At 42.2% G+C, this 6,785-nt stretch overlaps 1 long non-coding RNA gene across 1 annotated transcript; it reads left to right on the top strand.

Moving 5' to 3' along the window:
* The first annotated feature begins 341 nt into the window (after positions 1–341).
* On the top strand, positions 342–5,816 carry LOC121643629. The gene is made up of 3 exons (XR_006011142.1): positions 342–514; positions 5,309–5,310; positions 5,806–5,816. It is a non-coding gene; the product is annotated as an uncharacterized LOC121643629 (long non-coding RNA).
* Positions 5,817–6,785: the final 969 nt, after the last annotated feature.

Raw genomic sequence — 6,785 nt, 5'->3', positions numbered from 1 at the left:
GACTTCCACAAGAACAGAGCAGACCTGACCCCCCTCCTCATTAATGGAGAGTGTGTGGAAAGAGTCCACTCATTCAAACTTCTGGGCGTCCACATCTCAGATAATCTCTCCTGGACTGTAAACACTACAGCAGTGGTGAAGAAGGCCCAGCAGCGACTCCACTTCCTGAGAGTACTCAGGAGAAACAACCTGGATGAGAAGCTGCTAGTGTCCTTCTACCGAGCCACCGTAGAGAGCATCCTGGCGTTCTGCATCACAGCGTGGTACGCTGGGTGCACAGCAGCAGACAGGAGAGCACTGCAGAGAGTGATTAACACGGCCCAGAAGATCACCAATTTTTATTCTACTTTAAGTATTTTATTTATATTTATTTCCTCCTTTTGCCCTTATTCTTAATATTTTTGATATTCTTTTATTCTGATGCAAATACCATAAGGAGTAGCACCCCCTAATCTCGTTGTATCCTCTGGTTTACAATGACAATAAAGGCTTTCTGATTCTGATTCTGATTCTGGTTCTACTATAAGGAAGGTGCTGCGCTGCGATGGCGTCACACTGTTTCATAGCTAAGGCATCTATCGCTATCGGGCTGATGCTCCGCCTCTCGGGTAAGGTTAGGGTTAGACCATATCTGTGCCCTACCTGTGCCGTCCCGATCCGCACCTGCCGGTGGAAACCAAGTTACCATGTTGAGTAGACGGTGTTTTCAATAGGTTTGTGCTGGGTGGATTTCCTCTGATACTTGTCAAGATCATCCCATTTAAAATGGAGAATTTAGATTATGTCTTGAACTATTTTAACATGAGATGGAAACATGACCTTCTCTCATGTGTATCTATGTTTGTCAGGTCAGAGCTTCCAAGTTTTAAAAGCAACGTACTTGGGTTCTTTTAAATCCTTCTCCAAGGGTGAGGTATTATCAGACTTCAAATGGATTCTTTAAATATGTACCTGTAGCTGAAATTAGCATACATAGTTCATGTGGAGCTTTTAAATTAAAATTTGACTTTGGGAAATGCAAACCAAGGTGTCCTTAGACAATCCACAAGCAGCAGTGAGGCAAAAAGAGATTTGATTCAGATAGACTTTAAAAAGAAAGAGAAGAGATAACTCCTTTTCCTCTCGTCTCTCTCCTGGTAAAGGTATCACCATGTGGGTAATTAATTATGAAACCACCTTGAATTAAATCAGTTAGTTATACTGTCTATTATTATGCTTGGAAGAAAGAATCTAATGGTGTTGGAAATGGATGGAAAGTTACAGAAACTTCACTTGTGTAAAATTAGGAGCAAAACAAAACAAAAATAAGATGAAGAAAAAATGTCCAACAATTTCCACAGATCCAGAGGATTTACTAACAACCCAACATCCCAGAAGGTTGCAGTATAAAACAGGATACTACAAAAACTTCAGTCTGTAATTTGTTCATTTTCCTTTCAACATTTTGGTTAAGTTGACGTGTTCTAGATGATGCTGCATTTCAGTTAATGAAACATCTGGATTTTAGTTTTTCCATCTGTTCAGGTCTCTGATTACAAACTGGAACGTCTGTGGTATACTCACCTTCTTCTACCTTAAAGCACACCCGGAGAAACATTAGATCCATGTCAGCAATGAGCTTAGAGCTGCAGTGGTGTTAACGTTTGTTACTACTTTTGTACTAAACTAATTATAAGTCCTACAGACTGGCTCCACTGACTGTGTTCAGAAGAACGAGACATTTACTGGTTTCCATAAACTGTGACTTTGCCGTGATCATGTTAAACTGGGACCAGACCCGCTGCAAACAACAAGGTTTTACTGGGTCTGTTTATTAGAAAAGTACAGCTGTTGCTGATTTAGGAATGTATATTTATTAGGCCTGCAAGTTTTGGATCTAAATTAATTAAAATATTGACCTTTTATTCAGTTTTAAAACATTTAAATTAATTATTTCCTGTACTTGTCTTTCACAGTTATTTCAAGCCCTTTAAAAGAAATATGAAGATTTGTCTGATGCACTAGTGCAGGGATCACATCTGTTCTGCAGATTTTACATGTTTACCAGCTGGACATTTGAGTCTGTTATTGATGGTTCATTCAACACTTGGATCATTTGGATCAGGGGCCTTTTCCAGAAAGAAGGTCCAACTAACACTACCTCTAAAAGGAAACTCTGGGTTGGGAGGAGGAAGAGGATGCTGAGGCCGACGGTAGATCTCTACACATCACGCATTTATGGAATTACGATTTCAGACACTCAGGACTTTCCTGATGACTCAACATGCCGTTATCTTTCTAAAATGGTCTCTGTTGCCAACATCATGAATAAAGGTCCCATGTACAAGAGACTTTTTTAAAAATTATTGCTGTGACGTCACCTCATGTTCATGGCGCGTCTTGTTGGATGTGTAAGTCAGGAGAACCTGAGAGACTGCAAAAACAGTCTGTTTGATGCGCTATTGACAAAGAAACTATATCACATATGTCTGAGTTATTAAAAAAACTTCTCCCTACCTAAATCATTGTGTGTCAATTCAGCTTCTAAATCACTGGAATCGCATTAGTACAGACAACCCATGTCTGACAGCTGCGTCACTTGGGAGGAGACAGGTAGTGCTTTTTTCTTTTCTTTTTTTTTTTTTTTTTTTTTTTACAGTGAACCTGCCAACAAGGAGGTTTACTTCATGGAGTCAGTTACCATGGTAACAGATTTGGAATAAGACTGACCTCGCTTTCTAGAATGGAAAACCCAGAGTTTCCCTCAACTCAACGTTAGCTCAGTGCAGTATTAGTATTTTAAATGTCTCTGTTGGTCCAGACTTTGGTTCACATTAAAAAATCTTGGATAAGTTATTTTAAGAACATATTTACTAATCTGTATAATTTCCCATGTTCATCTACAGGTTTTCAAAATTCAGTAAAGCAAAGAAATTGTCCAGAGAGGGACAGAGCATTTGTTAGTTAAGCTAAACATCAGTGCTGTACTCAATGCTGGTAGATAGAGTGAGTACAGACTTTTAATTCCTTGGATATTAAAATGCATCTTCTGAGGAGACCAGACGGCAGATTACTCAGTACAACTAAAAGTTACTTGCGACTTGACTAGGACTTGAGGACGAAGACTTGAGACTTGACTTGTACTTGCAAAAAGGACAGCAACTCCAAACAGCAACTTTGGGAGGAAATTCTGTTCTTGTCAATGTGATCCAGGCAGAAACTATATGTGGACTTCCATGTTTGATGATGAAAGCAGATGACAACAGTTTCAGTCAGACAACAAGTAGAGTTAAAAAAAAATGTTTTCATTCTTTTTTTTTTTTTATGTGGTTTCCATCTGTTGGTTTTTCATCACTCCAGGATGCTCGGCACGTTGTTCTCTCTCAGAAAGCAAATGAGCTTCATCTAGAGTTTGTACACAGTGAATTCATACTCAGCTGCCTCTGTTTGCTCATAATTTCTTCCCTATATCTAAATTTAACTTTCAATTTCACTCCCTTGTTTGAGGAGATGAGAGGTTTGTGTGTGTTTTGCTAACCAATTTGAAGTGATTTGCTGTTTTTTAAGATAATGTCGCAACAGAGATGAAATAGAAACCATTTCATTATCAGTACCAGTCATTTTAGAAAATAGAATACAAATCTATAACCGTGTTCAAAATTGGTGTTTAATTGAGTGGAACACAATAAAACGGTGGTCATGATGAGCCTCCTACACACCAAAAAGATGCAAACCAGCTTTGTGTTTAGGTTATTTTAGTCCACACATCAAAGAATCCATCCTTTTACTTGTTCAATGTTAGGATCATGGAGGCAACTGGTTTTTGTAGGAAAACCAGTGACATCTCCAGTTCCTCAATTTCCAGGCCAGAAGGATTATATAATCCCTCTAGTGTGTCTTGTCCCAGTTGGACATGCCTAAAGGAAGGAGGGAAGACATCCAATGGAAACAAACCTGTTCTCTGAATGAGACTGAACCACATTCTGGATGGTGAGCTTTATAATGTTCTCATAACGAAAAGGAACCTGAAAGAGAACATTTATACTTGTAGACAATAACACAGCAAAGAATGTAATTATTTGCTTTACAATGTATTCATACATAAGGAAGTATTGATTTTGTAATAAGTACTGTTACATCCCCAATCAATACCAATTCAGTTGACTTCTTTCTATATATATATATATATATATATATATATATAAATAATTGTCCCCTTGCCCTCTGTGGGCGGTCTCTCATCCATCCAAGCTCAGGTTCTCAAGGTACAGAGGCCTGGGAGCTTGAGGGTTCTGCACAGTATCTTTGCTGTTCCTAGGACTGCACTCTTCTGGACCGAGATGTCTGAGGTTTGTCCTGGGACCTGCTGTAGCCACTCTTCCAGTTTGGGGGTTACTGCCCCAGGTGCTCCAATGACCACTGTTGCCTTCACTTTTTAGGCCTTCTCCAGTTCTTCTTTCAGGCCTTGGTATTTCTCCAGTTTCTCATGTTCCTTTTTCCTGATGTTGCAATTGCTTGGTATTGCAATGTCAACCACTTTCCTCTGCTGTTTGTCCATCACCACAATACACACACACACACACACACACACACACATACACACAATCAAATTTATTCATACCCTTCCATTAAAGAAACAATAACATTCACAATAGTCACTCAAATAATTTGGGACTGAAAAAAGGTAATAATAAATAAAAATTTGCTTATATATTTAAAAAATAATTTAGTGTAAAAAGACATTGCTTTGAATTTAACTGAGTTGAAAAGAATTAAATAAAAAAATAAAAAAACAGAGAAAACTGTCCTGGACAAATTAAAGCACTTTACTGATGAGCAGTGGGCCAAAATGTCAACAGGTGCAGAAATCTGACTGAGAGTTACAGAAATCACTTGATTGTAGTGACTGCCTTAGGACTGTTCAACAAAATATTAGTTTACAAGTGACGTAAACTATGTTAGTTCATCATGTTTCTTCTGCAGCAGCATATGGTGTGACAATGGGTCTGACAACCTCATCCCAGTACCTAATGGTAATCAAGGTACCTCTGGCTAGCACATGGAGGTCTGTGTGGCCCTCCAAGGATACGCCTCCCCAGGCCATCACTGACCCACTACCAAACCGGTCATACTCGAGGATGTTGCAGGCAGCAGAACGTTCTCCACGGTGTCTCCAGACTCTGTCACGTCTGTCACATGTGCTTAATATGAACCTGCTCTTCTCCATGAAGATCAAAGGGAGCCAATGGCCAACCTGCCAATTCTGCTGTTCTCTGGTAGATATCGGTATACCACAGTGTTGGGCTGTGAGCACTGGCCCCACTTGTAGTCGTGGCGTGTAGAGTAGAGTAGAGTAGAGTAGAGTAGAGTAGAGTAAAGTAAACATGCCTTTTAGTGGCTGCAGCAGTAAATTTGTAAGACTCTGGCAGTGCTCCCCCTGTTCCTCCTACACAAAGGAGCAGATAGAGGTCCTGATGCTGGGTTGTTGAACTCTTACAACCCCCTCCACATCTCCTAGTACACTGGCTCGTTTCCTGGTACACTGGCTCGTTTCCTGGTATACTGGCTCGTTTCCTGGTATACTGGCTCGTTTCCTGGTATACTGGCTCGTTTCCTGGTATACTGGCTCGTTTCCTGGTATACTGGCCTGTCTCCTGGTACACTGGCTCGTTTCCTGGTACACTGGCTCGTTTCCTGGTATACTGGCTCGTTTCCTGGTATACTAGCCTGTCTCCTGGTATACTGGCCTGTCTCCTGGTAAACTGGCTCGTTTCCTGGTATACTGGCTCGTTTCCTGGTATACTGGCCCGTTTCCTGGTATACTAGCCCGTCTCCTGGTATACTGGCCCGTCTCCCGGTATACTGGCCCGTCTCCTGGTATACTGGCCCGTCTCCTGGTATACTGGCCCGTTTCCTGGTATACTAGCCCGTCTCCCGGTATACTGGCCCGTCTCCCGGTAAACTGGCCCGTCTCCTGGTATACTGGCCCGTCTCCTGGTATACTGGCCCGTCTCCTGGTAAACTGGCCCGTCTCCTGGTATACTGGCCCGTCTCCTGGTATACTGGCCCGTTTCCTGGTATACTGGCCCGTCTCCTGGTATACTGGCCTGTCTCCTGGTATACTGGTCCGTCTCCTGGTATACTGGCCCGTTTCCTGGTATACTGGCCTGTCTCCTTGTATACTGGCCTGTCTCCTGGTATCCTGGCCCGTCTCCTGGTATACTGGCCTGTCTCCTGGTATACTGGCCTGTCTCCTGGTATCCTGGCCCGTCTCCTGGTATACTGGCCTGTCTCCTGGTATACTGGTCCGTCTCCTGGTATACTGGCCCGTTTCCTGGTATACTGGCCCGTCTCTTGGTATACTGGCCTGTCTCCTTGTATACTGGCCTGTCTCCTGGTATCCTGGCCCATCTCCTGGTATACTTGCCTGTCTCCTGGTATCTCCTCCATGCTCTCCACACTGCTGGGAAACACAGAAAACCTTCTTGCCACTGCAGCAATGATGTGCCATCCTGGATGAGCTGCACTACCAGATCAACTTCTGTTGGGTGCAGACATGCCTCATGTTACCTGTAGAGGTGAGGTCACTGTCTAAATGCAACCAGCCAGAAAGGATGAAGGAAATAGTCTGCAGCCTCCACCTGCACGTCCATTTCTTTATAGGGGTTGTCTTGCTAATTGCCTCATTTCCATCTGTTGTCTGCTTCATTTGTACAACAGCAGGTGAAATTGATTCACAATCAGTGTTACATCCTAACTGGACAGATTGATATCCCTGAAGCGGAGCTGACTTTGAGTTGCATTCT

Source organism: Melanotaenia boesemani, chromosome 7 (genome assembly GCF_017639745.1).
Source record: "Melanotaenia boesemani isolate fMelBoe1 chromosome 7, fMelBoe1.pri, whole genome shotgun sequence".
NCBI classification, from domain to species: domain Eukaryota; kingdom Metazoa; phylum Chordata; class Actinopteri; order Atheriniformes; family Melanotaeniidae; genus Melanotaenia; species Melanotaenia boesemani.
This window is presented reverse-complemented; position numbering and strand designations above follow the sequence as displayed.